At 43.8% G+C, this 27,375-nt stretch overlaps 2 long non-coding RNA genes across 3 annotated transcripts; one reads left to right on the top strand and one right to left on the bottom strand.

Moving 5' to 3' along the window:
- Positions 1-6,312: 6,312 nt before the first annotated feature.
- LOC133895819 (uncharacterized) lies at positions 6,313-9,169 on the bottom strand. 2 transcript variants are annotated; one of them, XR_009905658.1, is made up of 3 exons: positions 8,543-9,169; positions 7,272-7,935; positions 6,313-7,166 (listed from the first exon to the last, which is right to left on the bottom strand). It is a non-coding gene; the product is annotated as an uncharacterized LOC133895819 (long non-coding RNA). The 2 variants fall into 2 exon arrangements; XR_009905657.1 differs by having other exon boundaries at positions 6,313-7,935; positions 8,543-8,632; positions 8,976-9,169.
- A 288-nt stretch (positions 9,170-9,457) lies between these two features.
- Positions 9,458-11,749, top strand: LOC133896312 (uncharacterized). The gene is made up of 6 exons (XR_009905744.1): positions 9,458-9,549; positions 10,084-10,240; positions 10,319-10,933; positions 11,030-11,160; positions 11,255-11,330; positions 11,419-11,749. It is a non-coding gene; the product is annotated as an uncharacterized LOC133896312 (long non-coding RNA).
- The last annotated feature ends 15,626 nt before the right edge of the window (positions 11,750-27,375 follow it).

Genomic DNA, 27,375 nt, shown 5'->3' with positions numbered 1-27,375 from the left:
AGAACGTAAAAGGCAACGGGATCAGGAACGGTATGCGCAGAAAAAAGATGAAATACTAAAGAAGCAACGTGAAGCATACCATCGAAAGAAAGCTGAAGCTGCCCTTATAAATGTCCAACAACATCAAAGAGCTACAACAAATACCTCTATCCATTTGCCAGGTTCTTTGAAAAGTAATCAACAGTCATTATTGTTATAGAAGATACAAGTTATTAGTTGAAGCAGCTGAATACATGTTGTATTTTCTTAGTTGACCCCAACATTATCAACAAAGAAAATGTGGCTCCTAGCGAAAGCACAAATTGGCAACAAGTTTGTACCTCGTATAAGGGCCAAGAAAACATCATCAACAGTGCAAAGACAACAAATACCAACTCTGGTCAATTGCTAGGTGAACACGAAAGCATCATAAACGTCACTACGAGTCCAAACTGCCATATCTCAGGTACATACATTGACCTATTTTTGCATGCTACTATATTAAAATTGTTGTCATTTGTTTGATGGTAATTTGTAGTGTGTAAGCATCCCACAATTGTGACGCACACAGATGCACGTTATTACATTCCTGATGTTGGCACCTGATCCCATTTTAGGAAAAAAGCGTGGTCGCATCGCAGAGCAACATAGTACCATGTTAGAAGAGCAAATACCACTACAATGTACCCCTGATATCATCCAGACCGTGACCATTGATGATTGTGCCACCCATACTCTACCTGCTAATAATTCACAGATGGGAGAGTTAACAAACAAGCAAGTTGAAGCTAAACGAGTGAGGGATTGTGCGCGATACGCAAATATGACACCTGAACATAGGCAAGCAAGACTCTATCGTCAAAAGGTGTCCTACGCAGTGCGACGCAACACCCTTAGTGAGGAGCATATTGAAGCAAGTCGCGAACGTCGAAGGGTGCATAATATGACACCCGAAGACAATCAGGCAAAGAGAGATCGCGATAAAGCATGGAAAGAGTTACGCCGCAACAGTCTAAGCCAAGATTCCATCGCAATACAGAACCCATTGTATGTCCCTAAGGTTGTGCCACGCACAGTGGATGCATCCGGTCCACATGGATCCACAATCACACGTGATTGGTCGATTCCTGCGGTCAAAGGTACCCCTATTTACATCCAGTTAGCAAGTGAGCAGATGCTGGACATGGAGATCCCATGTATGGCTGCCAGTCAAATATCATGTAGACAACGTGTAACACCTGGAGAAAGTCAAGCATTGCTAGCTCATCGTAACGAGCACTTTGCAACAAGGCATGACAAGAAACGGTTTGCCTTGATAGAAGAAAGTCCAACTGAGACTGCAGAAGACATCAATGGTTTAGAACCTCCAACACAATCAGTCGTCATTAACAATGGTAATGTTCTTACATGTGTTGTCTTTTCCTCGAAATCCAATACAATATAGGTACCGATGTACGGAACTCATTTTGTATTGACAGAAAATACCCCTCCGACCCCCCGAACTGACAACGCCGCCATGCCTCCAACACAGCCACCAGTTAATGCTGATAGTAATTTCATTGATTGTATTCATTTTATATTTAAAATGAAATGAGGACCCTCATAAAAATTTATATTACCGCGCCAGGTGATGATGATGGCGTCATATTCGAGGAGGATTCCGAAGATGAGGAGGGCTACAGGTACTTTTGACATTGTTTCGCCTTCTGTCCATATCTTGTGTAGCATCATCTAACTACTTGATGCTAAAAATATCTTCAGACGGGGACGTCGACGAGGATGTCGAATTCGATCAAGCTGACGACGCCTCTGCTTCTATCTCTAGCATACCTGATCCGTATGACCACATGTATAGCAATATACCCCCAGCCACACACATGTTGAAGCCTATTGAAAACTACCAATATTGCAATGCCAAGAAGTTCGAGCATGAGACAAAGGGGTTTTGCTGCCGTAATGGAAATATTAAACTATCCACCCTAGATACACCACCCGAGCTCATGAGGCTATGGTCGAGTGCAGACGCTGATGCTAGGCATTTCCTTGACAACATTAGGTTTTTCAACGGTCATTTCTCATTCACCTCGCTTTACTGTCACCTTGACAGTGAGATCACTGACATGAGAAAATATGGTATTTACACGTTTCGTGCCCACGACCAAATGTACCACAACATACGGTCGTTCGGTAGAGATGGTTCAGAACCCAAGCACCTGGAGCTTTATTTCTACGATGATGATCCCAGTCTAGAGCTTCAGTTTCGTTGCTGCCGCAAAGAGCAGTACCAGCAAGACAAGGATGTCATCAGAAAGTTGGTTGACATACTGCGTGGCAACCCGTACTCTGAACAACTCCGGAGTATGGGACAGGTCGAGGACCTTGATGACTATCGTGTGACACTGAACCTTAATCATAGGTTGGACCAGAGAACATATAACGCGCCGGACACTTCAGAGGTGGCCGCTGTTTGTGTTGAGGGGAGCGAACGCCGAAGGCCGTTTGAGAATAGCATTATCCTACAAGGGAAGAATAGAGAAGTATATGGCATCCAGTCATATCATGGATGCTACGATGCACTGTCATACCCTCTCTTCTTTCCTAGAGGCGAACTCGGCTGGCATACCGACATCCCAAAGGTTGGTGTGTCTATCGATCAGGTGAACGCGGCTCGTGCGGCTCGTAAGGCTCATGGTAATAATGATGAGGATCAGGTTAGTGTTCTCAAAAGATGGCATTTTCACTATCAATACTTGGCACTGTACTCTCTTATGTACAACACTAGCCTCTAACGTCATATGCTCTGTGCAGATTCTGGTGGCAAGCTATGTGTGTCCGTGCGGGATTACTACTGCTACAAATTCCAGATTCGGCCAAGGATATTCAACCCAATGTTGTTTGGCAAGTGTCTTTTTCAGCAATTCTTGGTCGACACATACATCAAGATTGAGAGCTCACAGCTGGACTACATATGGGCTCATCAGAAAGAGTTAAGGTGGACCTGTACCAAGGCTTGGTGGACAGCTTGCATGCCGGTGAGGGAAGAGCGAACGCTATTGGAAAACGGACTGTGCTGGCTATGTCATTATTGGAGGACCTCGAGATAAGAGGCGTCGGTACATGGATGCTATGGCTTTAGTGCGGGAGTACGGGAAGCCGGACATCTTCATCACAATGACATGCAAACCAAACTGGGATGAGATCATGCGCGAACTCTACCCTATCCAAATACTCCAGGATCGTCCGGATCTCGTTGTGCGCGTTTTCAGGGTGAAGCTAGAGGAACTAAAAAAAGCAATTGCTTGAAAAGGAGATTCTTGGCAAGGTGAGGGCCTATGTCTATGTGGTGGAGTTCCAGAAGAGGGGCCTACCGCATGCCCACTTCCTGCTCATCATGCAGGGGCGGTACAAGCTCACATGTCTCGAGCAGTATGATTGTCTCATCTCAGCCGAGCTCTCGGACAAGCATAAGTATCCAGAGCTCTATAAGATGGTCATCAAGCATATGATGCATGGCCCTTGCGGTGTGCTAAACCGCGATTGCCCATGCACAAAGGACTGTTCGTCATGCAAGAATCATTATCCGCGTCCTTTGAACGTGACTACCTTACAGGGCAAGGACTCCTACCCGGTGTATAGGAGACGTGAAGATGGCCGTTGTGCAATGGTTCGAAAACACCTGCTGGACAACAGGTGGGTCGTCCCTTATAACCCTTACCTTCTGCGGCTGTTCAACTGTCACATCAATGTTGAGGCGTGCTTGAGCATAAAGGCTGTTAAATACCTATTCAAGTACATATACAAGGGCCATGACCGGGCCTCTGTGACTGTGAGCAAGGCTGACAAGGCAGACAACAACGACAACATCGATGAGATCAGGCAGTATAGAGATGCGAGGTAGGTGACCCCTTCGGAATCCTTGTGGAGGATATACGGCTTTGAATTGAGCAAGAACTTTCCACCTATGATGCAACTGCAACTTCATCTCCCAAACATGCACATGGTTTTGTTTCAAGAGGGCCAAGATATCCGACAAGTGGTAAACCGTGAAGGTGCCAAGAAGTCAATACGGACAGAGTACTTCGAGGTGAACAAATTACATGAGCATGCTCGAGGTATCTTGTACTGGGATTTCCCCGAGTGGTATACTTGGCAGAAAGGCAAGAAAAAGAAATTCTGGCAAAGAAGGGTACGAGAAACAGGTGGACAGGTTGGTAGAATCGTGTCAGCTCATCCGACAGAGGGGAACGCTACTATCTCCGGATTCTCCTAAACCACGTGTCGGTGCCACCTCCTACGATGACCTAAGGATGGTTGACGGCGAGATCCTACTGACCTTTCGTGAAGTTGCAGAGAGAAGGGGTCTGATCAAAGCAGACACCACACTGGACGAGTGCCTTACGGAAGCTGAGTTGTTCCATATGCCACCATTGCTTCGAAGGCTCTTTGCAACAATATTGGTATTCTGTGAGCCCAGCGACGTGCGAGGACTCTGGCACAAACACCTGGAGGCAATGTCCGAGGACTATCGCCGCAATAATCTATGCACAGTCGCTATAGAACAGATGGTTTTGATAGATATTAGGAATATGCTACAATCAATGGGGAAGGACATAAGGTCGTTCCCTCTTCCCGAGATCGACGAGGCACATGATACGGCCAACGGTGTGCCCAGGGAGATCTTCGAGGAGTCCATCATTGAGCTCAACGTTGAGGATGCAACTCTGTCGGACTCCCTCAACACTGAGCAGAGGGCTGCCTACGATAAGATTCTATCTGCTGTTGACAGCGACGAGGGTGGCGTGTTCTTTGTGGATGGACCTGGAGGCACCGGGAAGACTTTTATGTACAAGGCGTTGCTCGCAACGATACGCGGGCAGAATAAGATTGCTATGGCAACAGCTACGTCCGGTGTTGCAGCTTCCATAATGCCTGGTGGAAGAACTGCGCACTCACGCTTCAAGATACCGCTGAGTATTGATGATGGTGTGTTCTGTAGTTTCACGAAACAGAGTGGGACTGCCAAGCTTCTGAGGACGGCTTCTCTCATTATTTGGGACGAGGCTTCCATGACAAAGAGACAGGCAGTGGAGGCGCTGGACAACAACATGTGTGATATAATGAGCTGACCAGAACTTCTGTTTGGTGGGAAGACGGTTGTGTTCGGGGGAGATTTCAGGTAGGTTCTCCCTGTTATCCGAAAGGGGTCAAGGGCTCAGATAATCGATGTGTCGCTGCGTAGGTCATACCTTTGGGATTGCATGCGTCACTTAAACCTAGTACGTAACATGAGGGCACAGAGTGACCCGTGGTTTGCAAAATACCTACTGCGCATCGGTGGTGACACCGAGGAGGCCAATGGTGATGGCGATGTGCGTCTTCCTGATGAGATATGCGTGCCGTATATAGGGGAGGACACTGACCTGGATAAACTTATAGATAACATTTTTCCAATGCTTGATGATAATATGTCGGATCCAAACTACATCACCTTGAGAGCCATCTTGTCCACATGAAATGATTGTGTGGATAAGATTAATATGAAGATGATTGGTCGCTTCCGAGGGGAGGAGGTGGTGTACCATAGCTTTGATCGTGCAGAAGACGATCCCCATAACTACTACCCCTGAGTTTCTTAACTCGCTGACACCTAACGGGCTACCTCCACATGTTCTAAAGCTAAAGATGAACTGCCCAATCATATTACTCAGGAATATTGACCCGTGAACGGACTTTGCAATGGGACGAGGCTGGTGGTCCGGGGGGTTCCAGAGAAATGCCATCGATGCAGAGATTTGCTGGGGCAGCATGTTGGAAAGAGGGTTTTTCTACCTCGGATCCCCCTGTGTCCCTATGATGATGAGATGTTCCCTTTCCAGTTCAAGAGGAAGCAGTTTCCTATCAGGCTCAGCTTCACCATGACAATCAACAAGGCACAGGGGCAGACGATCCCCAACGTCGGTATTTACTTACCTAAGCTGGTGTTCTCTCATGGTCAGTTATACGTCGTGCTATCTAGAGCCACCGCCAGAGCGAACATCAGGGTCCCCGCGTCCAGTCTGATGACAAAAAAAAGTTCTCAAAGCAAAGTGGTACGTACACGATGAACATCGTCTACAGAGAGGTCCTTACGGCATAGGCAGGGTATTTGTGGCATATTTGTCATTTATACTCTACATAATCATGATTTGCTTTTTTTGAATTCTATCCATCTAATTTTAGTTATTTTCATTTGTGCATGTCAACTCCCTTGCATGTTTACCACACATGATAGGGTTTGCTTAGCTATCGGAAAATTGTTATACAAATGTTTTTTTTTCCTGTTTTGATGCTGGTAGTATGTAAGAGAATAATTTTTTCTGATCCGCAAGGAAGACTTTGCAAAGGCAAGCTTCTGACCAAGTGTTACTGAATATTAAGTATTAACCACTAAGTCTTGGATCTCTCCTAGATCATCATTGTTTTTTAACACCTTGCTTACAGAGAGGAGCATTACCCATATATCCTAATAAGGATGGTCTAAGCTTTGTTCCACTCTCATTGGAACTTCCTTTAACCCCGCAACTGCAAGAAGTTAATCTGCTCATCCACAAAGTAACTGATGAGATCGTCAAGATTAATCCAGAATACTCCACTGATTTTCCGAAAGGGATTTCATTTTCTTCTGGAATGTCTGAAATCATAAGTTTAATCACTAAACTCAACTAAGATTTGCACCAAGTAATTTCATAGATGTACATGTGAATTTTTGTCTAATGCCTAGCCAAGTAATTCTGTTATACCAATTGGTGTTTGTAATATTCTATTGTTACTTTTGCTCTGATTTCTTCATACACGATTTCTGACAAACTATGTCTACCCTACCAAGTTTCGATAATCTAAAGACTGATACTAGGCTATTGGAGCAATTCAGCTTTCTAATATTTTTTCAAGGGCATTGTTAATTTCCAGTTCATCATGATGCTGTGAAGCAGCTCGTACTCCGTCGGCCCAACTTTTTGTGCATTGGCCAATCTGGTGCAACAATTTACTTTGCCTTGTGATGGGGATCACTTATCGTCCACAATCCTCCAAGAGGGTGCAAATCACACCATCCGTTCAGCATGAACTTGATCAGCTTGAAACAAGCACATTCTTGTCAAATAGGCAAGCCAGAATTTCTTGCTCTTTTTATTTTCGGTAGTTGTTTGCTTGTGGATATATATGGAAATTGACAATGAAATTGATGTCAGGTGATGGAAACGTTATGATCTCATAATTACATATGTACAACGGCTTATATCATTCGTACTTACTTTTGCTTGCCACGCAGGTCATTGGAGCTCCATTAGGTTCAGATGGAGCACATCTTTCAGACTTGTTGGAAGGTGTGTGCTCTGGTGATGTCCAAATCACACATGCAGCAAGACAACTTCGGCACTCGCTACATGCGATTTATTCTCAGTGACAGCACAGTATGTCATGCGCATTAACTCTCTGTCTTGCTATATACTCAACAATTTAATTCTGTGTCGCCACATGAAAATTGTATTTTATGATGAAGTGCCTTGCTACAGAGCTAATATGCTATCTAATCAGCTACTCATTATTGCATTTTCCTGTTTTTGAAGAAAAATTGAAACAATATATCTCAAAAATAGGACATCAATTACATGGAACGCAAACTATCCGCTTAAGCCTTAACGAGTATCCATACATTATTTTTCAATGCTTATAGCTTTACAGATTTTTGTCTAATTCAGAATTCCAATAACCAATCTGTTCTATTTGAATTGTCTCGGATCCAATTGTATGACTTATCACATGTCAATTTTCATTTCGTGCAATGCTTTATAATTTGTTTGATAAATAAATAAAACTTGATTTTTGGTACAAACCTGAGTGAAATAAAGTGCTTGAGATGCTAATGAGACGGTGCTGCTGCTGCTGTCCCTTCTTCTTTGTTGCTCATTTCTTCCTCTTTTGTAGCCAAAAAAATAAAAACAATATTAGTATGCTCGTTGGAAAGAAGAGCTTTTTCCAGCAACTGAATTACAACTTTAATGTAGTTGGCCAAAAATAGCTTTTTGTAAAATTAACAATAAACAGGTAGGAAGATAAAAAAGTGGATTATTGTCTACTGAGATGGATAGAAAGTATATATATCAGAGCAGTACATGACATTACAAACCACCATGGAAGAATTTGAGGATGTTTCCAATTTGCGCATTGCAAGTTTTTTCTTCTATGCTGGACTGCATGTGCAAACCTTACCACCATGTTATTTGGCTATCCTATGTAATAAGATTCTATTATCGTGACGATTTGCTATCTCTTGTATCATCAGAACTTTTCATCTTTGTGTTAGGTCGGCAAGGTTTCTTTTCCTACTTTGTTAAACCTGCAATAATTATGTAGAAACTATATAAATGGGAGAGGTCGGCAAGGTTCACACTTTGGGATGGTTTTGTAAACAGATCTGCAACAGTAAGCTAGAAAAGTATGAATACATAAGAAAAAACACATATTAACTATGAGAATTGCTTATGATTAACTATTGGAAAGGATCTTTGAAAAATATCCTAACCTCGGTGATTTCAGTTTCACTTCGTCCAACCCATTCCTCTGCAGGAGCAAAGACTAACTCCAGCATTGAACGGTTTAGATCATAATATTCCTGTAAACAGTTGCAAAACAAAAGGAAAGAAAATTGTTGAGCATGCATTCATGTCTTTAGCTACCTGGCCTATCTTGATTCATGAAACATATCTTGGTTTCGTGAACTATCATTATCATCAAATCTGCAGCAGCTCTTCTTCGTTCCAAGTTTCAACCTAATCTTTGAACCTAATCTAAATACAAATTCCAACCTAATCTTTGAACAAAAATCTAAAAGGAGAGAAGGGTGAAGAGTCCTGAAGAACCCAAACGGAGACACATCCCAAGATACCAGATCGAGGAACACGTTCCCGGACCCGTCGGGCCCGGGGTCGCCGACGAGGCAGAAGAAGTGGGGGTACCTCGGGACCAACGAGACCAGGAAGTCGTCCAGGAGGCCGAAGTTGCGCTTGGCGGATGCGATCTTGGTGACGGGCAGAGAGCGAGAGGAGGAGATCATGAGGAGCTTGGCGAGCTTAGAGGCGAGGAGCGGAGCGTTGAGTTTGTGGATGCGAGAGCCGAAGGCGAGGAGCTGGGGGGAGGGGGAGGTGACGGGCTCGGGGGAGGGGAAACGTTGGGCCAAAAGCTGACAGCATCACACGATTTGTTAGGCCGAAGCTATTAAAGCATCCACGTGACCCAATAGCCCATCGTCGGCTATAAAATATCCTGCTGCTGCCGCTACGCTCCCAGATCGTGTGCTCGTCTTCGCGATAGCGTCGCGCTCGCGCCGCCGCCGGCCACAGAACGCATCGCGCTCGCACCGCTGCCTGGCACAGATCGCGTCGCGCTCGCGCCGCCACTGGCCACAGATCGCGTTGCCGGCTGCGCTCTCCAACTGCAAGACTGTAAGAAAAGGCACGTCTACACGTGGATGCTTTGATAGCTAGACTGCAAGTCCGCAAAAAGCCAACTAGCCAAAGCTTAGACTGACAGGTAAATAAATTGATCTACTTACTATTATTAATCTTAATCAGTATGCTTTGATAGCTGGTTAGCTAGAGTTAATTACATTAGGTATTCTTTTGTTGTAATTAATAAAACACCAGATGATATGTTGTAATTAATGAAACACCAGATTATATGTAATTTTTTTATAAACATATGGAAATTCTTATAACTTGGCAAAGGGAATCGAGCCAGTCACACGTCAAAATTCGTGTACTAATTAACTGTGAAGTAGCTTTCCACTTTTTGGGTTTGGATTTGTTATCACATTTTATGCGTGCTGAGTCTTGAAATGGCCAAACAGAGCAATTTTACTTTACATCTATTTGCTAGATTGTGAGCAATTAACAATGGTGTTTCATCTAACCAACATCTTAATTAGTATGCTTTGATAGCTAGTTAGCTAGGGCAATAACATTAGGTATTATAATAACATAGGATACCCCTTGGGTTGGTAGATCTCGGTGCCACACTCTTTTTTATATCTTAATAATTAAACTTCTACATATATTTGTGGTACAGATGGATTCTTTGAAGGATCATAAAGAATCAACTGGTATAAGCCCCGATGTTCAGATGTTGGAAGGGATCAAGAACACATTGAGTTGTACACTATCAAAAGTTATAACACGACATAACAAACCAAAGAAGGCGCATATAACTAGAGTTGCCCTGCAGGGTACATATTTCTACCGTGTTTGTTGTCATTTCTCTTTAGCTATATATATTACTCCCTTATGCATCTGTTCTGTTACAGATTATATTTGTACCGGAGAAGATATTGCCATTGTCGAATCCATCAAATCATCATCTGGAAATAGAATACTCGTGGATATCGACGATGCATTCGTAGATAAGTTCCATTTTGAATGCCATCTACAGCCTAACGAGTTCTTAAATGATGAAGTACACCTGCATAAAGCTGTTATATAACAGAACCCTATAATTTAATCATAATTTATAACTTGTAATTATAGGTCATAAGCACTTATATCCATTGTATAAGGGCTGAAGAGCATCTATATTATAGGGCTGGTGCAAAAGTCTTCCTATAGAATACTTACATTTCTAACATTTTAAAGCGTGATGGCGAGCTTGCGATGAACAAAATAGATCCTAGCCATGACACCATCGAAAAAAGGGTGGACAATTATCTGAAGCATGACATGGTAACGATCGACACCATACCTATCAATTTTATGTTAATATACCTATGGTTCATACTTACGACAAATATTTTCTTTAGGTATTCATTCCAATTAACATCATACGATGCCATTGGTACTTAGCAGTTGTGAACGCTAAAAAATGTGAGATACATGTTCTTGACTCGCTAGGGCCTATAATGAATCGCAACGATCTCACTCTTATTGTGAGTATTTATAACTTCAATAGTCCTTTTTCATTATAATATGGTAAGGCTTTATGTTATTATCTTACATCTGGTGCTACTGTTTCCATTTAATAGATATGTGGATTGGAGAAATAAATAAATATTACATCACAGTTGAAAGAGCTTAAAGACCACAAGTGGCATGACCTCAAGGTTGGAAGATGGCCTGTTATAGAGAAATTCCCAAAGGCAAAGCAAATTGACGGGTACACTAAAACATTGTTGCTTGTTGAAATAATTACCTTTCATTGATTGATTAAATTAAATTAATAACTATATGAAATTTCCGCAATATTGTAGCGTCTCTTGTAGTCTATTCATGCTAAACTTCATGTAGTACTGGACAGGAGATACACTATCTAATAGTGTGACTCAGGTATTTTAAGCTTGATCATAAAGGTTTGCGACATGTTTAAATAATTATTATATTCAGATAACATATTAATTTTAATTACAATTTGCAGTGTGATATGACGAATTTTAGACTAAAACTAGCAGCAATTTTGTTGGACTCGAAACTAAACACGAGGAAAACTTGTTCATATTCCAAACATGACAGCAACGAAGAAAAAAGTTCAGATGGTGTTGTGACTATAGAGAGTCGTACCAAGCGTAGCAAAAAAATTTCGAAGACATCACATCAAACTGAAGATCAATCGTTACAATATGTTCTTCCCATTGCTATCATACCGACAAATGCATCTGAGTTAGTAGGCGAGCTTTGCAAATTTATCATGTCTATAGACCATGCTGAGACTTTGGAGTACGTCTATCTAATTCCATATAATATGTATAGTTTATATACATTATTCTAATTTGTTATTGCACGTAATGCAATACATTATTTTGTATTTTGTAGGAAAGAATGGATTCGGAGCTCTAAGCCTCAACCGATTAGCTTAAGTCTAAAAAAGGTTCAGGAAATAATTGATGTGCAAAAACCTATGGACAAGGATTGTTTCAACATGGGTGTGAGGATGTTTGCTTGCGACGAGATCAACTTTAATGGACAACCAATATCACTACATGGACCTTCAGTTCTAGGTACAATATAATATATTCATGTAATCATCCTGTTTGCACATAATTTTACGAGCTCTCTTATTTATCACAGTTGTTGTGTGACTTCGGATGACATCCGAAATATAAAAGGAAGCTTGATGTCCAGTTGTTGGCAAAAACGTTTGATATGTGGTCTGGGATGGACTACAATATTTCACAGTGCAAATTGGTATGTGCAAGTTTTTGTTTCATTGTAATATTTAGGGCGTGATTGATTCAGATTGCGCTTATAACATACCATTACTAATTTGGTCACCTCCTTTGAGAGGACAATAAACATTGTTTAATCTTGGCATGCGTTTTCAGTATATGACTCCTAGGGGCTGAATTAGACACATTATTCACTATTTTCTTGATAGTAGTTTTGAAAGCCACTCTGCTCATGTTACCCTGCCTCCATGATCACTTAAGAACTTCGTTTACAAAATCTGCAATGGCAACCTTAAAAAGCTTCATTGATCTAGAATCCTTACTCCTTTTACTTTTGTCCAATCATAGCTCCAGTCTTTAGCACCCAAGAACTCAGGACTTGCATTCTCCACCACACCTGCTTTACTATCTGCTATCACCTCTTTAAGTCTATCAACTTTCGATTTAGCAACAACCCTCAGTCCATGCACATTTTCACTATCCACTTCTATGTTCATCAGTTTCAATAGATTATGACTAATAGTAGTGACTATTGTTTGCAAATTATATTACCGACATGTCAGCACGGACATTTTATACTATTTGCATTCGACATGGTGGCTAGAAGTGTATCGATATTGGACCCACTGCCTATACCGGATTGGTTTAAAGGACATGAACCCATATGCTTTTATCTGTTGAAAACTCTCAATCCAATAAATTGGATCTAGCTCTGGAAGTAGCAAACCCCTTGTGGATTGACGACATATGTGATTAGCGTCGTATACTACCGATTTGTGTTCCAAAGATAAAAGATTGGTAAATTTCTTACAACATTAGTTCTATCAATTAGATTATCCATGTAGATGTAACAATTTATTCTTCTGCAGGTTTGACTGGGGGTTTTTTGTTATTAACTTCATGCGCGCATGGAATGGTAAACAACTGCAACCACCGATTTGCACTGTGAGTATTCTCAACGGTATTGTGGTTTACATTAAGCAATTTGACATCTGATTATGCACTTCTTTTGACAATCACAATGAAATATAATGCGATTACAGGATGTGCACGAACTAAGGAAGAAGTTTCTGGTTGACCTGCTGAAATACAATGGGAATGAATCTAAAGACAACATCCCTGAAGTTGTACGAGAATTTGTTAAACGCATCAGATAATGTATCTTTTCGGAATGAGATATTAGTTGTGCTATTATTTTTGTTTATGACTATTGTACTGTTTATCGTTTATTTTGCTTATTATGACTATTGTACCGTTTGTTAAACGTTATCTCGGATGCTGTTTTACCTTAATGTAATACTTCTCTAGATTTTTCTCTTTTTCATTATTCACCACATCATCATATTAGTCTCAATAATACAATATTTCATGCTCCTCATTAGGTAAAGCAGAAAAATATCATTTCTGTTTTCCTCGTACCTACTGCATATTACTCTCTTCGATGTCGATCTATTAGTGTAGTTGCCTTTTCTATTTAATGGATTTCGGAGGAGTAAAAGTCAGGATCCGGAGCTTTATCAATTGGGGCTTGAGTTGAGCAATCTCTGAATAATACAATCCCTTGTATTGTATCAATTTGCGAAGAACTAGAACAGGTATATCTTTGCACGTCAAGTAATAATATTCTTTGCCAACTTAATAGGTGTCAGTTGGTGTTGTTTGCAAACTTACTGAAAAAAGACCACCTCCAGTTGAATTTCAAGAATGAGTCATCGTGATATAACATATTTGCTTCATTCCGCAATTGAGAAGTTACAAATTGATTATGGATTGCATACGGATGAAACGGCTGATGCATCTCATGTACCAAGTTTAAGCCATTTTGGACTCAGATTGCTCCTCCGTACCTCGCCGCGCGCCTCGAGTCCTCATCTTGTGCTTTCTTTCTTCCTTTATTATTTTTCCCGTTGCAACACACGGATGCAGAAAACTAGTACTTACTAAAATTCGGTAGCGTTGACTGAATTTGGCAGATATTGGATTTGCTATCTATGCTCGCTAACACTTTTGGCAAGATTTTGTTTCATGACCAGTATGCGCGCAAGTGGAATTCACGTGTTCGTAGTTAAAGAGAAATCCCAAATAACCTAATCTGTTAAATACAATCACATGTTACGCATTGAAATGGATGGCAAGATGTTAAGAAAAACTATTGCCCCGTTCAAATTGTTATTGACGGCTTCCACATAAACTTATTATCGTTATTGCAATCACCCCCCAATCCGCACAACATTTACACAAAATTCATAGAACTTTCTTAAATCAACATGGCCTACAACGAGAGTACAAATACCTAACGTTTATGAGAAACGTCGGTGTTCCAATAATTCATCCGAGACAAATGATTAGCATGTAGAGGCCTTCGAAGCAGACATCACATGATTTTCCCTAAATAGTACGCGTGTACATGGAACCCACGTAACACGAACAAGTTAAAACGACAATTATATTGAATTTGGTATTTCTCTCGGATTTATAATCTGTTTAAATATAGTTTTAACAAAAATCATTATATTAAACTAATAAACTAATTAAAAATAAAATGATGTTGTAGCATAAATTTTTATTTAAACATATATAAAAACATTTACATCTCAAATCAATTCAATATATGGATACAATACTTTTTAGTTCAGAGCTTCAGACATGTGACTTGGAGCATCTACAATAGTCAATGCAGCAAATATTTTTGCGTTGCACAAAAACGGGGTTGCTTCAGTGTTTTCTCAGTGCTTTAACAAACTTTGACTGCCATGTATTAGATATCCCCTTGACTAGATAAAACAGATAATGATGCCTATTGATTCTTGCGCGGTATCATACAATTCTAAAGGGCAACTTAATTTTGGCCTACTAAAAAGAAATTCTACATTTATCTGACAGATTTATAATATTCAGAATTTGAGTTCAACTGAAACTGAATATATATAAATAATTGAATAATCTTTAGTGTACATGAAATTGAATGCAGCAATCAGAAAATTAAATAATTATTTTCACCAAACATTATGTGCTAAGTCGATTCCAACCACAATGCCCACATGGGATGATGGGAATGCAGCCATTGGTTCCCTTCCATTTTTCTTCGCCACTGCCATATCTGCGTCGAAGCTGAGTCACCAGCGATCTATTCAACAACCGGGAATGTGTTGCAACGTCTGAAGCCAACACTATCCGGCCTAACATTCTCAAATCGCAACCCTCAACTCAACTGTATAGTCGACGGTCAGCTCTGCTGATCCACTCGAACAAAATTTGCTGTCTGCTCACCACTCGATCTTTAGCTGATGAAAGAAATTGCAGGCTCAACTTGCTCCAACCATCATCAGGTGTAATCCAGAGCACTGAGCTTGGGTTGGATTGGATGCCCAGCAAATTAGATACCACACACTTGACAGATGCATAATGGAATAATGAAATATCCTAAGTTCCAATGACATCGGCAAACAGGAAGATCGTAGAAAAAGCTCTGTATCAGCAAGCAAATAGGAACCGTGACAGGAGCTAAAATCAAGGAACTCTTACCTTTCCCGATTCATTCCCCCCTTCTCCCTCCATCCTTTCTTCCATTCCTTTCCTTCAAACAAATAAAACCCCCTTTTCTCGCTTCCCTTCCTTTCTCTCAAATAAATCAGAACTTTCCAACATCATCATAATAATACCAGAAAAACTAAATATTGCAACTTTCATCATTTGCTCAAAAAACCTAATCCCATTTGCATCACATTCGTAGATTTCCATCAAACTAATCAATCATGGATATAAAGCTTACATAAGTATATGTCTAATCAATCGAAGAAACAATCAGATGTGTAATGAATCAAAGAAAGCCCCGTTCTTCCAATCTAATCACTAATGATACTCAGAACGGCCATAGGAGACTAATAAACTCTCGAAAAGATTACAACTCACAATACGAAACCGATTATAACTCCATCCTGTACAATTAGACCATATTATTATTTATCCTAAAGGGCAATTCAACAAATAATTGGTGTTCATGATGAGGTTGTGTACCTACCTGAATTGGAGAGGATGTTGCCGCGGGTAGAGGACCACAACCCTCAGGATGGGGAGAAATGGAGTAGCGTGGTAAAATCGTAGCCCTCGAGATAGGCAAGGAGTTTGCCTATGGAGGCCCCGGGATGCCACTTGTATCGAGTTCAAAAGGTTAAGACTTTCGGTTACACTCAAACAATGTGTCGAATATCTAACAACAAGGTAGGTATATACATATAATGAGTACACCGTATATGAACATAGTACATCGTATGCTGGCTTAACAACTCTGGATATTGCATACCCGAATCTACAGGACTTGATACTCTGGGGATCATGGAGACATATACTAAGAAGATCTTGATTTGTTTATCCGACTCGAGTACAACTAGACATATATAGCTTTGGGGTCCTTGTGCTAGAGATAGTAAGCGGCAAAAGCAGTTCAAAGAGCAAGATAGCAATGAAAGGCAACACTAGATGAGTTCAGGAACCAAGCATTTTGTCCAGTTCAACTATCAAACACCCACCAGTTTTGAATATTCCAAATGAAATTAAACAATTGTTCACATAACTAACGATGCAAAATCAAACAACGTGTCAGCTACAACACATGACAAAATCATAACACATGCACCTTCATAATTCATACATTGCATACTAAACCAACTCTTCACTACATAAACTAAAACAACATACAACTATCGCAACACTTGCCTTCATACTTTCATGGACTCTCAAAATATCAAAAAGCCTGTTGTCCACAAATCACACCATTTAACACTTCTAGTAACAAACACCCGACCCGATTATAGCCTGTTGGAACCGAAGTTCCAGACAAGGTGGACCTTCGCTTATGGAGAATGTCGAAGGGTTCTGGGGTGACACGTGCTTGGGGTAAAACTGTTTTGATTCATCTCTCGGATACAATATGGCCCTATTTATAGCCCGTACTCAACCACTCCACGCGGGGTTTACAGTTTCTACCCCCTTACCTACTATATTCTTGGAATATTCGGGGGCATTATGGTACAATCAAGCATATTTACATAATTATAACTCTACCACGGGCAGTTAAAGCGGGCCCGCCATCCAGTCATGGTCTTCGGTCCCCGCGAATCCGTCGAAGGCTTCTCCCCTTCGGCGCCATGAGCTGGTCTTCGGCTCCAGGTCGAAGACACACTGCTACCTTCGCCCATTCCGATCAACAAAATTGCCGGTGTAGCCTTCGGCTTCCGGCCAAAGGCCCGCTACCGCCTTCATCGACGCGGGAAGTCGGGACTGCGAGCACACCTTCAGCCTTCAACCGTGAGTACTTCGTGATCTTCGCCTGCGCTCCCTGAAACAAACCTGCAGTGACAAGAGTGCGAAGCCTCCGACAGACTTCGAGCTATCCTACGAAGGGGGAGGGGGGGGGGAGATCATCCCTAACAGTAGCTCCCTACGGGTAAGTTCATCTTTGATGGGTCAAACCTGTAGTCTTCAAGATGCGTCTCAATGCTGTCCCCTTCAGCCCGTCGAAGGCTTGCGGGGGTGGATGCACTTCGGGAAATTGCCAGAATTTTTTTTATAGTATGACCATGCAGCCCCTGAGTAATTGTTTTGTTGACATGCATTTAATGCCTTCGATGTATATCGAGACGTCATTTCCCACGTCGATTCGAATTCTAACGCGCCTAGTTTTAACCGCTACCCTCTTTGATATAAATACCGGCCCATGGTTGTTTGTTTTACTGCATGCCACTGCTCAAGCTGTCACTCTCGTACGAAGCCCCTCACTCTCCTCCGAGTCTTTCCCCGTCCAAGGCTTCTCTGTTCATCCCAATGGCCCCGAAGGTTAGGTCCACTCGCCCAAAGACATACTGGATTGGGCAGTCGAAGGTGGATGATGAAGTGCTGGTCAATCTCGTGAAAGAGGGATTGATCAGCGACGTATAAAAAGTCAGGCTCCCCGGGAATCAGGAGACATCGGAGCCTTTTGACAACGAAGCAGTTGTATTCGTTCATTATTTTCGAGCAGGCCTTTGCTTGCCATGTGATGACATGGTTGTCAAGGTGCTGAAATTATTCGAAGTTTACCTGCACCAACTCACGCCAACGCCATTGTAAGGATGGGGCTATTTGTCTGGGCCGCTCGGTCCGAGGGAGCGAAGGCGTCGGCCAAGGCCTTCGCTGCTTCTCATCGGCTCCATCACCAGCCGAAGCCAGTGTTCACCCGGGGCATCCAGAGCGAGGCGCATTATGGTGCCTGAACTTCGCTTACCGCGCTGGGTTATCCACGCCTGTCGTCGTGTACAAAAACAAATGGCCGAACGACTGGACATAGTGGTGGTTCCACCACAAAGTAGATCCACAAGAATTTCTTGTTTCAAAATGCGAGGAAGTGAAGGGAAACCGCACTCCGGACGTGCAATTGAAAGCGTCCTAGCGGACAGCTCTCGAGGCTTTCGCCAGGTGTGCGAAGTATTTATCCACTCGGGACCTCGTAGAGGAGTTTGTAGCCGCCGGAGTGTGGCCCCTTAGCCGGGACTGGAGTATCCCAGAGTTTGGGGAGAAAGGGCCTGAGGGGCTCTGCCGTCCTCATCCTTCCGTGCACAGCTTCACGGGTACACATTCATTTACTGCTTTTAATTTTTCTGGATTTAACTTCGCTGTCATTTTCTTACGCTTCCTAACCTTAGATTCGTCGGTGTCTGAAGTCGAAGCAAGAGCTACAGTGCTTGTTGGGAAGTTTACGCCGGGTGAAGCCCAGTTATGCGCCGAACAAGGTCTTGGCCGAAGGCTCAATTGAGTCTTGGAATACAGGGACCTTTCATATCGAGAAAAGGACAAAGGCAAGTGCCCTGCTGTAGGGTCCTGGAGAGGGCTCCCCAGTAGAAGACGTCAGCAAAGAGGTTCCCACGGGTGCCTCGAAAAAATGAAAGCAGCCTGAGCGCTCTCCGCGAGGAGGCCGGAAAAAGAAGGCGCTGTCCCTTCAGAAAAGGTCGCGCGAGGTTGCCACCAAGGATGTTCGCGAAGAGGCATCTCCAGAGGGTTCGGCTTCACCATGTGACATGCCTCTAAGGCAAGAGATTCCGGAGGGCACCCAGGATCCCCGTCCTTCTCCAAAATCGGGGTTCTGCTCTCTCGTGGACCTTCCCACGCTAATTTTAAGCAATGATGAGGAGGACTTGGCAGAGAGGGGAACTATCATCGAGGCTACCGACTGGGAAACCGGGGTCGAAGGGGCTGAAAATATCGAAGCGGTAGCCTACTCTTCGCCCTCATCGCCTTCGAGCTCATCCTCCGGGATTGAGGAATCAACTCCAAGTGCACCCCACTGTGGCGGAAAGGGTTGATGGGCCACGGCGGGCTACTTAACGCGAAGGCCATCGAGCCCGAGGCGTTCAAGGTTTCCTCCTTTGAACCAAGCTCTGGGGAGGTCAGTGACGCGAAGAAGATTTTTAGTACCTTTGTCCTTCCCGAGCTTGAGATTTCGCTCTCCTGGAAGCCCGTCGCTGAACTTATTGACGCCTTTGACGTGGCGATTGCGAAGGTATACTAGTATGTTCCATTATGTTTTTTCCTGTCCTTTTACTAATCGCTCATATCCATGCAATGTCCCAGGCTGTGCTTATTTCATGGGCTCAATGCAAATAGGTAGAGAATTACGAAGCCTGCGCCCAGAGTGCGGAGGGCGCAGGTGCAGATAGATATGCTGCAAAAGTGGGCTGAAAGAGCTGAAGGCCAGAAACGCAATTTTGTGCACCGAGCAAGGGAAGCCGAGTCGCACTTGGAGCAACTTGAGAAGGAACTCAGCGCCCTTTGTTCGGAGAAACAGGGTGTCGAAGAGGAAGTCAAGTGCATGCGCCAAAACTTGCAATCATCCGAAGCGCAAGTGTCTGACGTGCAGGCCCTTTGCACCACAGAGACCGCTAAAGCACAACGGTTGCAAGAAGAGCTAAGTGAGGCGAAGGCTTTGTTCGAAGATGCCTTAAACGCACTTGGGGAGCTGGAGCCGAAGGCCGTCGCTGCATGCGAAGCCATCAGCAGCACCTTCGAAGGGATTGGTGCTTCGACCACGCCCCCAACACTCGATATTGTCAGGCTGAGCGGTCTTATAAGTTGGATTAATGAAACCAGCGGGAGCCTTCTCCCAACCCTCAGTTATATGGTGACTTTTGCGCGATGGTTGCCGCCTGAAGCCTTGTCCAGTCGATCGAAATGACGGGCTGCGACCATCATATTGTGCTAAAAAAGTCCACCTTCCGGTACCCCACGGATATGTCTACTTTGGCCGTAACGAGGGCGTCGAAGGCCACTTCCCGATCGTTTACTACCAATTATTGGTGCAGACACGACCGCGAGCTCGCCCTCCGAGAGACGGAGATTAACTGCCAGCGAGTACGTTTCTTCATACTAACAGTTTTGTTTAGTCTTTCTGGTCATGTGCGCTTTGAAGAAATATTTCTTTTGCAGGCGAAGGCGAGGGACGATCCTTCGTCTAAAGCTACAACCACGGCGGCCGAAGAGACCAGGAAGGTGTGATGACTTAGCGTGAAGCTTCATTTTGCTTATTGAGATTTCATTATACCCTGGGGCAATGTAGCATACAACGATGTAATATACACTATTTTATTTATTGCGAAATGTTCTTGACTTTTTGTGCTCCCTGTGCAGGTCCTCCCTTCGGACACTGCGTAGGTAGCCGAAGAGGCTGTTCCCGTTACTATGATGAGGGACAATTTTTTAGTGTCTTGGTCTTGCTGGGAATCATTTCACCGCCGTCATCCAGATATTGAGTTCGAACGGTATTGGGAGGCGAAGTGTAAGGCATACGATGCAATGAATAATAGGACCAAAGTATTTTGGAAATCTTTTAGCCCTTCGACTTTAGTTAACCACAGAGCTGAGCGCAACTTGCGCCGAATTGTGTGCGGAGACATCGAGCCTTCACATATGCTCATTGAACCAAAGATCGAGCCCGAAGATGACGACGGGCTCCCACCTCACCAGCCGCAGCTTTGCTACCGCTGTGGGCCCTCTTCGCAATTGGTTGAACACACCGAAGGTGAGGGTGCCCTTCATGCATGTCCCTCGGCTTTGACTTATGTTAGGTCCCCGCTGGACCCAACCATGCATTTTCATGCTAGTCAAGGCATAGCCTTTCAATTTGGTTTTAATCGGTGGTATAAGGATTTTGTTGATCCTGACATTGATCGCTTTGCAGAATAAAAGGTGCTTTTACAATTATTGTTACTTCATTTTTGGGCGTTTAAAGTGATACTTCAGCGGCACCGCGCTTTAAGTGACCTTGACACATTTTGCGATGTTTTTGGAGGTTAGGAACACTTTCGCACTTACTTGAGCGAAGTCTTCTTCGGTGAACGGCATTCTAGATAATTTATTTGGGGTGACGCTTCGGCTGTGATGAATTTTTAAGATTGGAGAGCGCCGTACCCTCCCCCGATTTTTTGCCATAGGTACCTGTGACTGCGAGAGAAGTGCTGTCCCGAGAATGCCGTCCCCCCCCCCCCCCGCCCCCGACTTTTTTATCATAGGTACCTTCGGCTGATAGAACTTTATTATTTTTGTTCGAGGGCAGGCGCTCTTAGGCTCTAACTTTTTAGAAGTGCGCCGCCTTATTTTAGGTCGAGCGACACTTTGGTTTTTCATCCGAAGGTTTGTTTTTCCTTCAGTGCGGGGGTAGGCACTCTTAGCTCCCAACTTTTTAGCGTGAAGTGCGCCGCCTTCTTTTAGGTCTAGCGACACTTCGGCTTTTCATCCGAAGGTTTGTTTTTCCTTCGGTGCGGGGGTAGGCACTCTTAGCCCCCGACTTTTTAGCGCGAAGTGCGCCGCCTTCTTTTAGGTCTACCGACACTTCGGTTTTTCATCCGAAGGTTTATTTTTCCTTCGGTGCGGGGGCAGACACTCTTAGCCCCCGACTTTTTAACACGAAGTGAGCCGCCTTCTTTTAGGTCTAGTGACACTTCGGCTTTTCATCTGAAGGTTTGTTTTTCCTTCGATGCGGGGGCAGGCACTCTTAGCCCCCGACTTTTTAGCGCGAAGTGCGCCGCCTTCATTTAGGTCTAGTGACACTTCGGCTTTTCATCTGAAGGTTTGTTTTTCCTTCGGTGCAGGGGCAGGCACTCTTAGCCCCTGACTTTTTAGCGCGAAGTGTGCCGCCTTCTTTTAGGTCTAGCGACACTTCAGCTTTTCATCCGAAGGTTTGTTTTTCCTTCGGTGCGGGGGCAGACACTCTTAGCCCCCGACTTTTTAGCGCGAAGTGCGCCACCTTCTTTTAGATCTAGCGACACTTCGGCTTTTCATCCGAAGGTTTGTTTTTCCTTCGGTGCGGGGGCAGGCACTCTTAGCCCCCGACTTTTTAGCGTGAATTGCGCCGCCTTCTTTTAGGTCTAGCGACACTTCAGCTTTTCATCCGAATGTTTGTTTTTCCTTCGGTGCGGGGGCAGGCACTCTTAGCCCCTGACTTTTTAGCGCGAAGTGCATCGCCTTTTTTTAGGTTTAGCGACACTTCGACTTCTCATCCGAAGGTTTGTTTTTCCTTCGGTGCGGAGGCAGGCACTCTTAGCCCCCTTTTAGTGCGAAGTGCACCGCCTTCTCTTAGGTCTAGCGACACTTCAGCTTTTCTTCTATTTTCTTTTTTTTAAGGTCGAAAGTGTACATCGTTTTTTGTTGACACTTCGCACCTCTAGTTGTGCCGTCTATTTTCGGTGCTTCACTTGTTGATTGGTGTGCCACCTTGCTCTGAAAGGCTGGCACACTTTGACGACGATTTATTAATACTCAAAGCAAGTGTTCTTTTCTGGAGGTATTTCTATTATATCGATGTTTACAAGGGTTCCTGCTTGATTAAAAACCTCACGCCGTAACAAAGGGGTCCTCTTGTGAGGAAAAGAGTGCAATTCCCGTACATTTTGATTACATGAAAAGAAAAATTGCATAAAGAAAATTACACAAACTTTGCTTTGGCACGGATTCATCACCCAGAGGTGCGAAGGCCTTTACCACTGTTACGTGTAGAATTTGCGAAGGTTATCCGCATTCCAAGTATGCGGGAGCTCCTCGCCCTCCATATTAGCCAAGTGATACGAGCCGGGTCTTAACGACCTTTTGACTAAGAAAGGACCGTCCCATTTGCTCTATAGTTTTCCCATTGGTGAGGCATTGCCGAGCCTTCGCAGCACCAAATCTCCGGGGACGAAGTTCTTTAATGATATTTTCTTGTCTCTCCACTTTCTTGTCTCCTCTTGATACCTGCTCAGATTTTTGGCGGCCTACAACCTCACTTCCTTGAGGGCATTCTTTGATGTTAACTCTTCGCCTTGCTCTGGTTCGTTTATGACCCTAAATGATTTGTTCTTGCATTCTTCTGGGGTCATTGCCTCCTCTCCGAAGAGGAGGCGAAACGGTGTGAAACCGGTTGGTCTTGCTACCGTTGTTCTTATAGACCATAAGACTTTTGGGTAGCTCTTCGACCCATTTCCTTTTTGCCAGGCCCTGCAGTCGCTTCGCGACACCAGCGAAGACGATGCAGTTTGCTCTTTCGATGGCTCCATTAGATTGTGGGTGGTATACAGATGCGAAAAGGACTTTGATCCCCAAACCTTCGCAAAAGTGTCTGAATCCTACACTGTCAAATTGGGTGCCGTTATCTACTGTCACTTCACGCGGGACTCCGAAACGGCATATGACGTTCTGGCACAGGAATTTCTGGATATTTCTTGATGTTATGTTTACGAGCGGCATTGCCTCCACCCATTTGGAGAAGTACCCAGCCGCAATGACGGCATACCACAAATTTCCTGGAGTGACTGGCAGCGAGCCGACAATGTCAATTCCCCACCACGTTAACGGCCAAACTGGTGGGATTAGTTGTGTTTTCACTGAAGGCCTGCTTGACCCCTTCGCCCAGAATTGACACTGTTGACAACTTCGGATTATGTAATCCGCATCACTGATTGCCTTCAGCCAAAAAAAGCCCTGTCTGTATACTTTTCCAACTAAGGCTCGTGTACCCACATGCGAAGCACACAGTCCACCGTGAATTTCTTTTAGCAAATTCTGCCCTTCTTCCTGGGATATGCACCGCAACCATGGTGCACAAACTCCGGCCTTGTACAAATTGTTTCCCATATTTTTGTAATTTCTAGCTCTTTGGGCCATACGCTTCGCCTCAACATTATCTTCGGGCTTGTAATAACCACAAAGGTAAGACATTATTGGAGAGCGCCAATCTTCACTTTCGATCATAGCCGGAACGCGCTGGTCGTGAAGGGTCATCGATGGCTGGCATAGTCAGCTTTTGGTAGAATACATCTGGTGGCGTAGGCAGATTTTGCGCGACGGCTTTGGCTAGCTCGTCTGCTTCGAAGTTGACATTTTTGGATATACTCTTGATTGTGAACCCCAGGAAGTACTTTTCCATACTTCGACCTGCTGCCTTATACATAACAAACTCTGATTCTTTTGCCTGAAACGTCTTGTCGATTTGGCTTGATATTACTTTGGAGTCTATTTTAACCAGCACTCTTCGGGCACCCAAAGCCTTCACCTTGTGAAGTCCAAGGAGGACGGCTTCATACTCCGCGGTATTGTTTGTAGACCAAAATTCTAATCTAGCAGCATATCTTAACTTTACGCCCGAAGGTGAAGATAATACTGCCGCCACGCCTGCTCCTGTAGCCCCACATGCCCCATCGCAATATGCGATCCAAACCGGTTCTGACGGTTCTTCTTCTGGGGCTTCGATTTGCGGCATCCATTCTGCTATGAAGTCTGCTAACGCTTGCAATTTCATCGCTGTTCTTGCCACAAAAACTATCATGAGTGGGGCAACTTCTGCTACCCATTTCGCCATTCTTCCTATAGCTTCGCTGTTCTCAAACATGTCGCGAAGGGGTGGAGAGGTTGGTACTGTGATCTTGTGAGCTGTGAAGTAATGACGAAGCTTGCGAGATGCCATGACGAGTGCGTATGCTACTTTTTCCATTTCGGTGTAGAGCCTCTTCGGGCCTGCGAGAGCTTCTGACACATAGTATATTGGGAACTGCTGTAATTTGTTGTTTTCATGCCTTTCCTGCACAAGTACAGCGCTCATTGCTGAAGGGGATGCCGCTATGTATAACAACAAATCTGTGCCTAGATCGGGACTGGAAAGGGCTGTGAGCTTCGTCAGATAGTTCTTCAATTACTCGAAGGCTTCTTGTTGCTCTGCGCCCCATCTGAATGGGTTGGAGCTTTTCAACATTTTGAAGAAACGTAGACTTCGTTCTACAGATTTTGCAATGACCTGTGTAGTGCCGCCAACCTTCATGCCAAGCATTGTGCTTGCTTTCTGTTTTGTGGATGTTTCATGTCTATTATCGCCTGTATCTTTTGGGGTTCCACATCGATGCCTCTCTTCGAAATCAAGAATCCTAATAGCCTTCCGGACTGTACTCTAACGGTGCATTTTTCTGGATTCAATCTTAGTTCCGCCCTTCGCAAGCTTCCGAAGGTTTCAGTCTTCGAGATGTTGGTTTTTTCTAGCACTCTTGACCACTATATCGTCGATGTATGCTAGGACATTTCGCCCTATCTGTGAGCTTAGCACTGTCTGCACCAACCTGGTGAAGGTTGCACCAGCATTTTGGAGGCCGAAGGGCATCCTCACAAAGCAGTATACGCCGAAGGAGGTTCTGAAATTTGTCTTCTCCTCATCTTCCTTTGCCATCCAGACCTGATGGTACCCTGAGTATGCATCTAGGAAACTTAACATCTCGCAACCAGCCACGGAATCCACTAGCTGATCGATTCTAGGTAATGGGAAATCATCCTTCGGACAAGCCCTGTTCCAGTCTATGAAGTCGACGCACATTCTTCACTTGCCGTTGCTTTTCTTGACTAATACTGGGTTGGCTAGCCACTCTGAGTGCAACACTTAACGTATCACGCCGGCATCAAGCAGCTTTTTTACCTCAGCCTTAGCTGCTTCTTCCCTTTCACTCGAAGCTTTTCTAAGCTTTTGCTTCCTTGGCTCCGCACTGGGATCTACATTTAAACTGTGTTGAATGATTTCCCTACTGACTTGTCACACCTGGTTTTAACGGCCAAAACTAGATGCGGTTTATGTGTGCCCAGGATGTTCAACGCACACAAGGACGTCACAGGTGAAGTAACAAAAGCAATACTTCTATTAAATAAACGTTAAACTCTTACAACAATTGACATATATTATCTTCTATCAAGATATCTGCAGCGAACAGAAGCACTGGTGCCCAACAACACCGCAGGCAACCGACCGAGAGACACGCACCTAGAACGTCACAACCTCGTCTTGATAATCTTTAACATTTTCATTCACTGAGCAGCAGCATACATGTCGCATGGTACAGGGAAAATAACAAGTGTGAGCACATAACGCGCTCAGCAAGTGTGGGAAAAATAATGATATGCAGGCTTATATCAAGAATAGGCTAACACATGGTATATGGGAAAATAACAAGTGTGAGCACATAACGCGCTCAGCAAGTGTGGGAAAAATAATGATATGCAGGCTTATATCAAAAATAGGCTAACACATGGTATATTTGCGTAAATGCGAGTAATGAAAACATATTTGGACTCAAAAGCATTAAGCAATTATTAAGTGAATGTAACCCATACAGTCCAACACGCAGCATACAAGGCTCTCCACCTTGCATACCATAACCGTCTAGTACTCCCTGTACTATAACCAAAACCACAACCATCTAGTACTCCCTGTACCAGAACCATAACCACAACCAAACTCATAACCACAACCAAATCCATAACCACAACCCACTAATCATGTGAGGATCCAAGTCTCTCATATCCGTGAGCACGGCTGTTATAACAGTTTTACACTCTGCAGAGGTTGTCCAGCTTTCCCCACGAGTTAGTGATTTCCATGTTACCGTGTTCGCGAAACACTTAACACACACCAGTGGTGTGCTGCTAAGAATCACTATATGACACTTTCCACTAACCAGAGATTAATCCAGTATGTATCTGCCCACTAGGTTTCACTGCCAGGCTTTACGCAAGCTAAGCTCCTACCCAGAAGCCCCCTTTTGTGCTGACCCCAACACACACTAGATAGACTCTAATCAGCATGTCACGCCTTACCCATATCAGCCTCGTGGTTGGTACGTTACTTCTTGGGTTGTTGCTCCACGAATCTGTCTTTACTTAGGTTACTTGAGCAA

Source organism: Phragmites australis, chromosome 16 (assembly GCF_958298935.1).
Source record: "Phragmites australis chromosome 16, lpPhrAust1.1, whole genome shotgun sequence".
NCBI lineage: Eukaryota > Viridiplantae > Streptophyta > Magnoliopsida > Poales > Poaceae > Phragmites > Phragmites australis.
The sequence above is the reverse complement of the archived record's forward strand: the minus strand, read 5'-3'. Positions and strand labels throughout refer to the sequence as shown.